This window comes from Myotis nattereri (assembly GCF_964212035.1).
Source record: "Myotis nattereri genome assembly, chromosome: 10".
In the NCBI taxonomy this organism is placed as follows: Eukaryota; Metazoa; Chordata; class Mammalia; order Chiroptera; family Vespertilionidae; genus Myotis; species Myotis nattereri.
Window position 1 is genome coordinate 51,210,279 of NC_138085.1, and position 14,465 is coordinate 51,224,743.

General features: G+C 39.9%; 1 protein-coding gene across 6 annotated transcripts in view; it reads right to left on the reverse strand.

Moving 5' to 3' along the window:
- The window catches only part of LOC308525966 (uncharacterized protein), a 627,300-nt gene that overhangs the window by 413,905 nt on the left and 198,930 nt on the right, over window positions 1-14,465 (reverse strand). For 5 of the 6 annotated variants that reach the window (XR_013996500.1, XR_013996501.1, XR_013996502.1 and 2 more), the window contains exon 2: window positions 8,583-8,644. The exons of the other annotated variant lie outside the window; for it this stretch is intronic. The gene's annotated coding sequence lies outside the window, so the exon portion shown is untranslated. The remainder of the gene's footprint in view (window positions 1-8,582; window positions 8,645-14,465) is intronic. 6 annotated transcript variants of the gene reach the window in all.

Genomic DNA, 14,465 nt, shown 5'->3' on the forward strand with positions numbered 1-14,465 from the left:
CTCAACCAGAAGCCCTGAGCCAGGCTCGCAGCTGACAAGCACAGCAGCAGTGGCGGGAGCCTCTCCCACCTCTGCGGCAGTCGGACATCCCCCAAAGGCTCCCGGACTACAAGAGGGTGCATGAATTTTGTGCACTGGGCCTCTAGCATATATCCTATCTAATAAAAGAGAAACATGGTAATTAGCCGTACATCCGCTACCCTTCCCATTGGCTAATCGGGGCGATATGCAAATTAACTGCCAGCCAAGATGGCAGCCAGCAGCCAGGCAGCTTGAAGCTAACATGAGGCTTGCTTGCTTCAGTGACGGAGGAAACCAGCGTTCCCCGCCTGCCTTGCCGGCCTCTAAGCTTGCAGTTTGAAACATTGTTACAAATATAGAAGCTAAACAAAACCCCAGAAACCTGCTTTCAGCCAGCCGGGATCTCAGAGCTGGAGTTGACACAGTGTTTCGATTGTAGAACCCAAACAAACCAGGTACCTACTTTCAGCAGCAGAGGCCTCAGAGCTGGAGCCAGAGCTAAAGCTGGCCCAGAATTAAAAAAAAAGAAAAAAAGGAGCAGTTGGGAGCTTCAGTCACCCGCCAGCCTGAAAACAGCCCTCAGCCCCTCACCCAGACTGGCCAGGCACCCCAGTGGGGACCCCCACCCTGATCCAGAACACCCTTCAGGGCAACCCAGCTGGCCCCCACCCATGCACCAGGCCTCTATCCTATACAGTAAAAGGGATCAGCGGAGGCGAGAGGCCTCCTGGCACCAGGATTAGCATGACAGGGGGCAGCGCCCAAACCCCCTGATAGCCCTGCGGCTCTGTGTGTGACAGGGGGTGGAGCCACAACCTCCCTATTGGCCCTGCTCTGTTCGTGACAGGGGAAGGCGCCCCAACCCCCTGATCAGCCCTGCTCTGTGCCTGATGGGGAGCTCCCCAGCCCCCTAATCGCCCTGCGGCTCTGTGTGTGACAGGGTGTGGCGCCCCAACCCCCTGATCGGCCCTGCTCTGTGGGTGACAGAGGGCGGCGCCCTAACACCCCCCCCCCCACGGGCCCTGCTCTGTGTGTGATGGGGTACAGCCATAACCTCCCCATCAGCCCTGCCCTGAGTGTGACAGTGGCGGTGCCCCAACCCCCTGATCCGCCCTGCTCTGTGTGTGACAGGGGGTGGTGCCCCAACTCCCCTATTGGCCCTGCTCTGTGCATGACAGGGGGTAGCTCCCCAACCCCCTGATTGGCCCTGCTCTGTGCGTGACAGGGGGTGGCGCCACAACCTCCCCATCGACCCTGCCTTGAGTGTGACAGGGGACGGTGCCCCAACCCCCCAATCGGCCCTACCCTGAGAGTGATTGAGGGTAGCATCGCAACCTCATGATCTGCCCTGCTCTGTGCATGACAGGGGGCAGCGCCCCAACTCCCCAATCAGCCCTGCTCTGAGCCCAACCAGGGCCGGCACCTAGGGATTGGACCTGCCCTCTGCCAGCCAGGAGCAGTCCTAAGCCAGCAGGTCGTTATCTCCCGAGGGGTCCCAGACTGAGAGAGGGCACAGGCCGGGCTGAGTACCCCCCCCCCCCCCCACCGGCCGAGTGCACAAATTTTTGTGCACCGGGCCTCTAGTATATATATATATATATATATCTGCCAACAAAAGAGAGAGAGAGAGAGAGAGAGAAGAAAAAAATTAAAGTAACAAGAAAAGAATGAAAGGAAAATACAAAATAATATCATAGCTGATATGCATCTAAAAAAATTAATTAGGATTGAATTTTTTAGTTTTCTGGCAGTACAAGTAAAAAGGTACACACAGTGGATTACAAAATTTCCATTATCTAATAAAAGGGAACATATCAGTTAGACAAGAGACTTTTTTTGTCCCAATCCTTAAGTCCAACAGTACTTCTTATATGTGGTTATTTTAGGAAACTAAACTCTATAATGATCAGAGACTTCACGAGCAATTCCATACACACACACACACACACACACACACACACACACACATATTCATCTGGTTGCACTTAGAATTTTTCCATTTAAAATGTGGTCAACAGCTCAGCGTTCTCTAGTATAAGACTTACACAGTTCATGGTCATCTCAGCCTTTTCAACAACTTTAATAGTCTCCAGTGACTTAAGAACCACAGCCTGAACTTTTACAACAGTCACAGGAGCTCAACAGAAGTAAGACTGTTGCACACTCCGTAATCATGGCCTACATCACATCTTTCTCCCAGGAGGCAGAATCTATGTGAAACGAAATCTTGGCAAAAATTTCAACACATCGCTTGTCCCCAGCTTCAATTTATGTCCCGTCACAAGCAAACTGCCATGAGTTTTAACTATGTAAAACCAGTTTGTTTTTAGAAAACATCCTCAGTATCGGCTAATAGAACAAAAATGACCAGGAAGAGCACTATTTAATATGGATTAAATGTGAATACAACTCAGAAGCTTTCTTCTTGCTGAATTAGATAATCAAAACTATTAAACAGCGTTTCAAAATGCTTTTCATAATCCCAGGACCATTAATGTCATGTTCAAATCACTGTGGATTTTTGTTGTTGTTGTTGCTTTTACTATTCATAGGGATACAATGAGTCATTGGCACATTTCCAGTGCAAGATGCATTTGAATAATACATGACATGCCCTTTAGCTAGCATCATGATGCCAGATTTAAAACAAGGTAAGAAGTTTCCTCCATGTACACTTGCAGTGTTCAGCTGTTCATAATCTATAGCGTTAACAATTTATCATCAAACCCAGCGACTTGCTGCCAACTTATCAAAGTAGCCACTGGATGCATATGATCAAGTCTGAGCATCTGGCTCTCCTCTGTTCCTGACATTAGCACAGACAACAGAATCAGTGGACTATTGAATGCAATTACAGTAAGCGAGACAGACAATAAAGATTGATAGCGCCTTCTCTTTTTATCACACACAAAACTAGTGGGGGTTAAAGCTTTGCCTTGAGCTGCCTTCATTTAACAATGATTGAAAATATGCAATTGTGTTGGTAAAACACTGTAGCCTGTACCACTTCATTTACTGGACACATTATCAAATTAAATGAAAAGTGAACTGCCAAAAGCAATAGTTATTATATATTAATGATGAATATTTACTTAGCATTGTTCACAAATCATACAGAGAACAGAATCCTTCTTGTTATCTCCTTTGCAGGTTACAGTTGAGTAGGCTTAACATTTCTATGTTTACGTTAAATCTTCTGTCTACAAATCTCTAAATACAGACTTGCACGATTGGTTTTGTGACTATCCATGTGATTACAATGTGTAATTAATAAAATGCTCTAGTTGTAGATGAATCCTAATTATTGAAGTGCTTTTCTCCCCTTTATAACAATTCTCATCCTTGTAGCTCATTTTGTAGAAAGACAAACTTAGCCAGGGGTATGTGTTGTGACCAAAAGGTTAGGAACTCTAGCTTACTTGAGCTTTCAAAATATGAAATGTGAAAAAAAGAAGCCCAAGATACAGACAAACCACAACTTTATATTTTATGCTTTTCTCCAAAGAGTATTGCTTTAGTAGCCATAGGGGGATATAACAGTTCACCCATAATTTGACCTCCAAAATAAGAAATACACACGGGGCAAAAAGCAAAATGGGTCAGTATAAAATTATTGAGCAGACACGGGTAAATGGATCCTATTCCACAGTTCTTACAGAGGAAACTGCATTGTAAGCAAATATCAATAGATCTGGGAATGCAAAAATAAGTGTCTCATTGTTAAGTGGACAAACATTTGGTGTGCATACCGGCATGTCAGAAAGACATGATGGCAGGCAGGCATGATTGTTCAAAGTTATGTAGATTAATTCAAGGTTCTTTTAAAAACACGCACATCTGGCCCTCCTTTCCAATGATAGATACATAGAAAAGAAGGCGCTCAGATATGAAATGTAATCCTGTCTCTTTTTTAAGAGCTCAATAACCTGAAAGGGTGATGTATCCCAAACAAAAAGAAAATAAGAAGAGGCAAAAGAAAGGAGAGGCAAAGAACCAGCCATGGGCTAAAACCATCCCACTGATTATTCTGTAAACAATTAAATACATACTCAGAAGTGTTGAGTTTAGAATTAGAGCACCCACCATATGCAGTTAACATAAATAGCAGTGTGAAGTATAGGTTAGTCAGTGATATGGAAAACACCAAAGTGATAGCATCAGCACAGTAGATTGAGACTCCAGGAGCCAAAAAGGGAGTACTGACTCAGTACTCATGAAATGTAAAGAGTACAATTATGTTCTCTAGTTTTACCTTCAAGAAGATGTAAGTAAAGTCATTTTTCCAGGCACATTCAAATACAAGGTCCATGTTGCCTTTCAATCTTTTGGAGATGTGTAGCCTTTACAGTTGTTTTCAAACCCAGCAAACCATCAGACTTATCTCAGGAGCTTCATAAAATGCAAATCCCTGGGTCCCAATCTCTGGGATTCTTATTCAATACAATTTGGGTGAAGCAATGGTACTTACTATGGGATATTTGGCAAATAAAATGTGAAAAATCAGAGAAAAAAACCTATCATCAATAAAGCCATGGTCCATGATTTATCTTTTTACCCATGTATATCTTTTTATCTATGGATGTAAAATTTCTCAAGTCAATAATATTTTCAATAACTTTGGGGGGAGGGGAGTCAGTTTACAAAAATTTAAATGACAAAGAAGTACATGTTTAAGGCTAAAAATCAACACACTACATAACAATGCAAGTAAGAACATAAAAGAATGTTTTTGTTATCCTCTCAATAGCTGTCCCTCACAGAATTAATTACTCTTAAATATAGATGTCTTTATAGTCTTTACAGTCTTACCATGTTGGGGGATGGGGTTTATGGCAAGAATGTGTCCCAGCCATTTCAACCCACTTCAGTGAGGTTTTCTTCTTCTTGGCTGCCTGTGTGGTCGTCACTCAGCCAGCCCTTACATTTTTTAAAGAGGAATTATCCCATATGTAGCTGTAGACTCAGTGTGTCCATGGGGGGAGGTGAGGTCATGATCTTCCTACATACGTCACCATGTTGAGTCTCCCAACCTTTATGTATTCACTCTTAATTTATGTCTGTATGTATTTTACATAACCCAAATTGGACTATACATACTGTCCTGTGAGTTGACTTTTTTCACTTCATGCTATTCTGGTTTATATCTAGATCTATCTAAAACTATTTTCTTATTATTTCTAATGGCTATAACTTATTACTCTACTTTTGGAACAAGGATCTTTGGGTCTTTGGAGGATAGGAAGTGACATTAAACTTGCTTGTATTTGGTACATACTTTGTGTGTCCAATTCTCTATCAAAGTCACTTAATTTTTTTTTAAAGAACCTGCTCCTTTTAGAGGTTTTAAATTTAAAAGCAAGAAATAAGTCTATAACCAGAGAAAATTCAGGAAGGTATTACATTTTGCCCAGCACCAGTGCACAGTGTAACATTCTATAAGTATCTGTGGTTATTATGATTACTAGATATAAATAATATTTATTGAGCACTGTCTTAGTCAGCTATGGCTGCTATAACAAAATATCATAGACTGGGAGGCTTAATCAACAGAAATTTTTTTCCACTGTTCTGGAGGCTAGGAGGTCTAAGATCAAGATGTAGACAGATTCAGCCATTTGTGAGGAACTACTTCCTAGCTTCTTAAAACAACAAAACACAACCACCTACATTAATTGTAATAAATTAGTTTCAATCAGGTATAATGAAAATGCAGATGAGAATGAAGGTTGGGGGAATAAATTTCTAAGTAAAGGTAGCAGAAATGAATTAACTAATTATTATTCCAGCAAATATTTTGGTAGACCAGTTGCTATGGGCTGAAACACATGCTCCAAATTCATATGTTAGAGTCCAAAGCCTCTCAGAATATAATAATATTTGGAGATGAGATCTTTTAAATGATTAAGTTAAAATAAAGACTTTAGGGTGGGCCCTAATCCAATGGAATCCTTATAAGAAGAGGAAATCTAGACATAAAGAGACACCAAGACACACTAGCATCAGCAGGACAGCCATGTGAAGACACAAGGAGAGGCCTCTGTCCTGCAAGCCACAGAGTGAGGCCTCAGAAGCGACTAACCCTGCTAACACCTTGATCTCAGACGTCCAGCCTCGGGAACTGTGAAAAAGTAAGCCTCTGTTAGCTAAGCTATCCAGCCTATGGTATTTTGTTATGGTAGCCCCAGAAAACTAATGTACCAGTATTTTTTGTCAAAGAAACAGAGGGAACCAGAATGTGGAATTCACTGGGAATTTTACTCTCACTAATGGCTTCTAACCAGGCCACTAGTAATGAGAGAGAGAGGGAGGGGGAGAGAGGGGGAAAGAGAGAGAGAAAGGAATAAAGTGAGAGTCTTAAGATACAAAGAAAGCCTTAGGCTTGGGGAAAATAACTAAGTATCTCAATTTTCATAACCAAGATAGGCAGGTATCCCCCCCCTCCTTCTATTAACATGTCCATCACTATCCTTATTGTGATTGGCCTTCCTTTTCCAGAGTGAATAGGTGTGCTGATTATCTAAGAATACATCTGACTATAGAGACATGAGTCAACTAGATGCACAGCATGAGTTTCTAACCGGAAAACATCTCCTTATGTTTAGATTATTTATTGGCCAAGCAGGACATGTAGCAAGAAATCAGCTAATCTCTGCTACTTGTGGTTTACCCACTCACATTACCTCATCACAGCAATGTCTCCGCCTCTGCCATCAGTCAATGGGCTGGGAGCAGAATCAAACCCTGGCCTGGGCTGGACCGTTCTCCCGATCACAACCATGCTCCCCCAGGAGCTGTGGGGGAACTGCCCCCGCCAGGAGGTCCACCAGACCTCATTCCTGCTCACTAATAACCTTGCCTCTTTCCTCGCTTTTGTTGGGATCTTAATGACCTCAACTCTTCACAGAGAGCTGCCTCTTTTTTTCTTCTCTCAACATGAACACAAAATGGCAGGTAACCCAAAGAAATAAAAATAATTTAGGTGTCAAGTAAAATCTATCTACTAGGTGGTGTATACATATATGTGTGTCCCATCCCCATGTGCACCAGACTGCACTACCAGGAAAGGGCAGGGATTTCCTCAGGGAAGATCACCTCCAGACTCTGCTACAAAAGCCTTATTCCCCACACTCTGGGATTTATTTACTTTAAATGCTGCTTGAGATGACTCTCTGAGAGGAGGGTGCCTTCCCAGACCCGTGTTTATTTGTTGGTGTGTCTGCATGGGTGCCTATAGAACCAGCCTCGCGAAGGCATTCACTGCTGCAGGCAGTCTAAGCGCAAGCTTCTGAGTGCAGAACCAGGGGCTGATTGCTGTCTAAAACCAGGAAGATGACTCAATGCACGTGGAATTTCTCCTCTTTTATTGGTGAGGAAAAATAGGCAGAGGTTCAGTTCTTCATCTCCTAGGGTCCCCATCCCCGAGCACTTTCCATTTCCTTTTTTTAAACTAAATAGTTTTAAAAATCGTGTGTGTGTGTGTGTGTGTGTGTGTGTTTGAGTGTGTGTGGGTTTCCGTGAGTGTGTATGTGTGTGAATGTGTTTGTGTGTGTTTGTGTGTGTGTGTGTGTAAGTGTATGTGTGAGAGTATACAAGCACCTCAGTTAATTTCTCACAAATCGGTACATCCATGGATATGTTTTACTAAAGCCAGAGAACAATGCAAAGAATAAAAGAATCAGTTTTGTTCAGCAGTGGGCAGTGCTGTGTAATGGGCCAGGGAGAGCATTTGTAGCATTCTTCTAATCCTTCTGCTTCTTCCACTGGCTTAACTTCTACTACACCCTAATCAGGAAAAGATACCCGCTGAAACAAACCTTGAGCGTCCTATTGTGTAGTTTGCCAATTTTCATTTTGAAAAATCTTGCCTTTTTAAAGTGTTTATAGGTCCCAATAAATGAATGAATTTCTCCCCTTGACAGAATTTCTTTACATAAAATTCCACAAAAGGGCTCACCCTGCCACAGAAGCAAACCTGCACACACAGGGCCCACCCTAGAGATAGTCTTGTTATCTTGGAGAAATCAATTTAAAAGCAAATAAGCATTAGACAATAATTTCAATATTAACTTACTCTTCTTGCTTCCTCATCAGAGCAAGCTAAAAGGATGCGACCTCGCGACCCTTCACCTAGGCTTCCTCTAGTTCTCTCCCCATGTGGTGCTCTCCGCACGGGTAAAGCGACCTCCTTTCCCCTACCAGCCTAGTTATTTATTGAATATGCTTGCATTCTGCAGCATTATCAGCTTAATGCATAATTCAAAATCTCCTGCATGTGGCCTGCACTTTTGCCTTATCCCCCCGCATTCCAAAGGAAAGATAAGAGGAAGTATCTCCAAAGTGGCAAACATAAGGATTCCTGAACATTAACATTGCCCCCCCATGCCAGCCCTCCCTCACCCCTCAGAAAAACGTGCACCTTGCAGTTCCCACACAGCCCACAAAACTGCTGTATGGAGAGGAAACAATCCCAGAGATCATCCAAAAGTTTACCCTGAGAGGGACCCGAAAACCTTTGGGAAAAAAGAGGTCTCTAAAAGTGGAAAAAAAATCTCAATGATTACCTTTGGAGTCACATTCTAGACGGGGAGCCCAATGTTTTCAGCCAAGCAATAGTTTCAAATCTCTGCAATTCAAAAAGAAAAAAGAAAAAACAGATTTAGAATGTTTTGTCGTGTGAGGGTTTTTGCCCCCTCTGGGGTCAGGGGAAGCTGTGTGTCTGGTAAAAGGCCAGAATGAAAGGAAGGCCAGATGAAGGAAAGAGAAAGTCCCCCCAAAAAAGGGGTGGGAAGGACTAAAGGGAGAGAGATGGTGAAGGATTAGGGTACGAATTGATTGGGGGACAGGATGGGGAGAGAAAGACAGACTTGGAGAAGAGAGGGCTTCAAGATCAACTGTATTAGAAGGTTAATTCAGTCAAAATCAATTCAGCAAAAGTGGTTCAAGTGATTTTTTCCCCCATACTGAATTGACTGGCTTCTGATTGAATTGATTACATTGACTAGTTATTTTTAATGATGTGTGAAAAGAGAAAATGAGTGGCTAAGCCCACCTGCAAATGCACAGACCCAGGTAAGCTGTATGCTCTGATTTGAACACACTAACAATCTGACAAGCATAAAAAATACAAACACATACACACACGTTTGTAGGCACATGCATGTGTATGTGGCAATGCCAAGTTCTGTCAAAAAATGCCATCAATGCCCCCACAACTATCACAAGCATACTACAGACATAAATATACACACATCTAATATATATCCTGAGTTTTGTTCTTTCAAGGTTCCAAATATTAATTGTCTTCTTGGAAAGCAGCTTATCCTTGATGGAGTTACTATGCTGTATAAAGGCACCAGCATCATTTGTAAGCACTGTTTTTTAAATTAGGGTTCACCTCCCCCTAATGCACTTCTGTCAATGTCAGGACATGATACCAAAATCATAAGGTCACCAATAGCACTTGGACTCATTACTAAATATGGAATTCTAGTAGATGCTTTTTACATGCATTTTGAGTCCACCAAGCAATAATTCCTCCTTTTTTTGGTAAACATAAAGACATGAATTATTAAAAAATTAAAGACATTTAGAATAATGGTCCTCCATACGCAAAGTATTTATTTATTTCAACTTTCATCATTCATAGTTTATTGCATTGATTTTTTTTTCATCAGTTTGCTTAGTATTAGGCTTCCACCAAACTCATCAATAAGAAATGAATTTTGTAACTTTCAAATCCACTATATTATTTTAGCTTTTATTTGCAGTGAATTTTTCTTCTCTCCATGGTATTACTGCAATAAGTCAGTCATTATTTCTTTATGTTTTCCCTTCTTTCTTTAGTATTTCATTTCCCTTTACAGCACATCTTGTGATCACAAAGAAAACAGAGACACTTATTTCTTTTAACAGTTGAAATTGCTGCCAGTGATTTAGCTGTCATTTAATTTGATTCCTCTCTTCTGTCTGTAGAGAAATATGTTTAATGTACTGGAAATTATGTTAATAAGAAAAAGCATTATCTCATTTAATGAAATAAATATACAAATATTTCAAAATAAAATAAAGAGGCAATCTTCACTGAGAAAAATGTCTCTTATGGTTTGCATAAAATAAACAAATGAGAAAACAAAATCATGACTACATTGAAACACTGAAAAAAATTATGCCTGCATTCAAAAGGGGAGGGGAAGCTTGGTAACTGAATTACCCACCATTTAATCAAATAACTTTTTGAAATTTATGGGGCGCATATTAAAGACTGCATTGTTAATCTTACATTTCCAATTACTTCAAGAAAAATCATTTTAAATTTATTTAGAATGGACAATGGCATGTTGAAAAGTTTTCTTTGTAATTTTTCTGTTCTATTTCAATTGGTCTTTCAATGATTGCTATGGCTTGAATGAATAATTATCAGCAAGCTCATTGAAAATATGAACCAACCCATGTAAGTACAAGAAAGGTTAGAATTCCTTTGATTTTGCTAATCAAAACAGTCAATGAACTTGTTCCAAAGCTTCTATATATTAAAATTTATTTAATGTACAAAAAGGTTAAATAAATATTGTTAGTGATTTGAGCAAAACTTGAAGCAATTATGTAATAAAAGCATGACCACAGTAACAGAAACACATAATTAGCAATTTAATTACTGGCATGAAGACAAGCTAAAGATGTCAATAAAAAAAATCTTTAGTGACAAGCCGATTTTATTCTCTTTATTGCAATTTATGAGAAATATTCACCACCTGATGAGTAAAACCACTTTTATACAAAATAGCTACCCTTCCAGAAACTGAAAAACCCAATTTGAAATATTTCTGACTTCACATCTTACATAGTGAATCATTATAGTTTCTCCCTGTTAGCTTAGCACTTCCTCTTCTCTGGAAATACTGTATTTTGAGTCAGCAAGTAAAGACCATTATGTTTTTTAAAATTCGCTAAAGTAGCAGGTGTTCTTTGTTCCAATTTCATTCTTGTCCAGCTTCAATAATGTTTGACAGAAATGCTTCCCTATATATGATATTCCAAATTTCCTATCTTTTCTCATCTCCTAAATTTCAGCTCAGAAACACACCTAACCCATGGATTACTTTAAAAGGAGATAAATGCCAACTCTAGCAGAAAGTTGGCTGTTTGGACATTCCTCCGGGTCTTTCACAATTACTTTTTCTCCCCATCTCTGCATGTAGAATTATAGGTGGGAGGTAAAAGAGAGAAACAGGTAAGTTCAATTTATTGTGATATGGTCCACTTGAATTTTTTTATCAGAATCCCAAGTTTCAGATTTTTAAACAGTCCTGAACTACTTATCTTAAAATGTTTGATGAATGCGTACCACCTTCTGTGTCACTGATATTTAACCAGCAGCAGAAAACAGATATCTCAAGATAGAACCATATTGAAAGAAGTTTTCCATCTTGTGATAAAAAGTGAATCATCCTGGCTGGTGTTCAATAGCCACTTGTACAAGCCCAATGCATGGAGTGAAATCATGAAAGCCAGACTTCATGCTAAGAAGTTAAGTCTATAAATAAAACTTGAAGCATGATGAAATACACTTAAAAATAAACTCCAGCCACTAGGGACATAATAAATAACTCCTAAGAACATTGCCTTTTATAATTAATCTACTGATTCTAATCATTTTGACATACAGTTCCAACCGGATATCCTAACTAAATAGTCACATCTTCAGAGAAGGGTGTATAATACAAACTCAAGGTTTCTAAGGAAATTGAAAATGTTTGTCAAAGCATAGTTTACAAGACTATCACTTGATAAATGTGAAAAAGGCAAGTAATTGGGAGATGACTTTTTGGAACCTCGTGGCTAATATACTAAAATCATTCATTTCTTACATATATTTGGATTAGAGGTTGTTCACTTTCATATAAAGTCCCCTTTTCCACAAGTTTTTGATCACTGTTTGATGCCGTAGACCAGTGATGGTGAACCTATGACACCCGTGTCAGAGGTGACACGCAAACTCATTTTTTTTATTGATTTTTCTTTGTTAAATGGCATTTAAATATATAAAATAAATATCAAAAATATACATCTTTGTTTTACTATGGTTGCAAATATCAAAAAAATTCTATATGTGACACGGCACCAGAGTTAAGTTAGGGTTCACCATCACTGCCGTAGACCAATTCCAGCATGTCATAATTTCAAGAGTTTCATCAAAAGGTTGATGAAACTTGGAGACTCAACAGGGTTGAGTCACACATGTAGTCACCTGTTGGAAATGGCTAAAGGCATTTCCCCAAACCTGAATAGGAAACTGATTGTGGCTGCCAGACAGCTAGCAGGCATCTTAATCTACATGTTATTGCCTCCTACTGGCCAAACACCTGAACAGCCGTAGGTGATTCCCCAAACTGACAATGCCTCTGTACCCTTTGAAACCTTACCCTTTGAAGTGTATTATCTCCACCCTGCCTTAGGACAAATTGTGTTAATAAAAACAAGGGTCCTAGACAAGGAGGGAGTCTTCAGTTCCTTTAGCTGAAGGTCCTCTGACCCCCAATGCCTTTCAAAATTATATCTCGTCTCCGGACTCTTTATTAGTCTCTGGATTTCTATGTCATCTGCGCACAGCCCTTTCCAGATTCCTGAACCCTTCTGGATGCTGGGACAAGAACCCCGGCAGTTTATTATATATCACGATTGGTGTCTAAGTTTCTGTTTCAACCACAAACACAACTTTACTTGGATTTTTCAACTCTAATCCTCTAGGCTTGAAATTATCTTTCCTTCTATACTTTCATGGTCCAGACACAAGTTGTCAAAAATAAGCATGTTAATTTATAAACCTACATTAAAAATCTCCCATATTACCACTGTAGAAGATGGTTAAGCAATGGTTAAGCAATGGTACCTGCCTTTAAGAAGCCCAAAGTCTAGTTAAGAAGATGGTGTGACCAAAGGTAATGACTGCCTTATAATTCAAGTGTAGTTATGATAAATACCAAGCAGATGACACAATAAGCAAAAGAAGGTTCATAGAAGAAAGGCAGCGCAGTGTCCTTGTGGGCAGGCCCCTTCATAAGTGGATACTATGGGGAGAAATTTTTAAAGCTTTCAAATGCAACATCTCATTTGAACTTATGAGCTAAACATAGTGAAGAAACAGAGATTCAAAGAGGTTAAATAATTTACCACACAAAGTATATTACAATGGGGACAAATCATAGTTCTGTGAACTCTTAAGTTGAAGAAGAAGAAAGCATTTCAGATGAACAAATGACCAAGGAAGTATGTCAAGAAGAGAGGAAGGGAAGACGTTCATAAAACGTGCAGGATGACTGAGATGTGATTTTGCTTTTCTGGGCTTTAATTGTTCAAAGCATGACATTTGTATAACTTATTGGGAAAAGATTATAATTTGACCACTGTAGTTTACATAAAAGATACAATGAAAAAGGGGGAAGAAAAGAAAGAAATACTCTCTTACAATAGTAACCCACCAGAAACTCTCTAACTTTTCCCAACCAAACCCCATCTGAACTTTGTAAATCATTAACTTTCACTTTGCTCTCATTCAATAGAAAGGATCCCTGCTCTCTGGAAAAGATGAAAACACTTAAATTTACATCTATGTAAAGTGTGAAATGAAAAAGGAAAAATGATATTTTATAATTCTGGGAAACCAAAAAACTTTAAATAAGTTTTCTTCTTTAACTATAACAATCAGATTTATCTTGCACCCCAACATAAATACCACAGCACCTTCTATCCTTGTATTCTTACAAATGCATTGATATTATTCACTAGAGGCCAAATGCATGAAATTCGTGCAAGAGTAGAGAGAAGAGAAGAGAGAAAAATTGATGTGAGAGAGCCACATCAACTGGTTGCCTCCTTCATGACCCCTAACTGGGGTGAGGAACGGTAACCCAGATATGTGTCCTTGACCAGAATCAAACCTGAGACCCTTTGGATCCAGGGTGGATACTCTAACCACTGAACAATGCTGGTCAGGGCCAGGAATCCCATTTTTGCCAGCACCATGGGTGATTCTGGTGTTGGGGTCTGCAGACCAGACTTTGAAAGCCATTGCTCCAATGAACTCATAGTCTTTGGACCATTTTGCCTGTGATTCATAATATCCTTTCTACTAAACCCCTTTTCTGAGCTAGATGATGGGGTTATGATAGGCTTGACTATTTCTAAATTACACACAAGGAATCGCTAAATTCCCTGCTCTAGAACAATGATGCCTCTCTTGAAATGTACTCCCATATGGAGGGAGAACATCACCAGTCATGAGAAAAAAAGACATCCCCTGAGTGTTATGTTACTGTCCTTGAAATACAGCCTCCAACTTGCCCTAAATAGGATTATACCATTTGGGAGATCATACTTGGGTCTCAGATCAGTATTAATTTTTCAATGATGCATTGAAAAATTAAGTAACCTTTACACAATTAGCT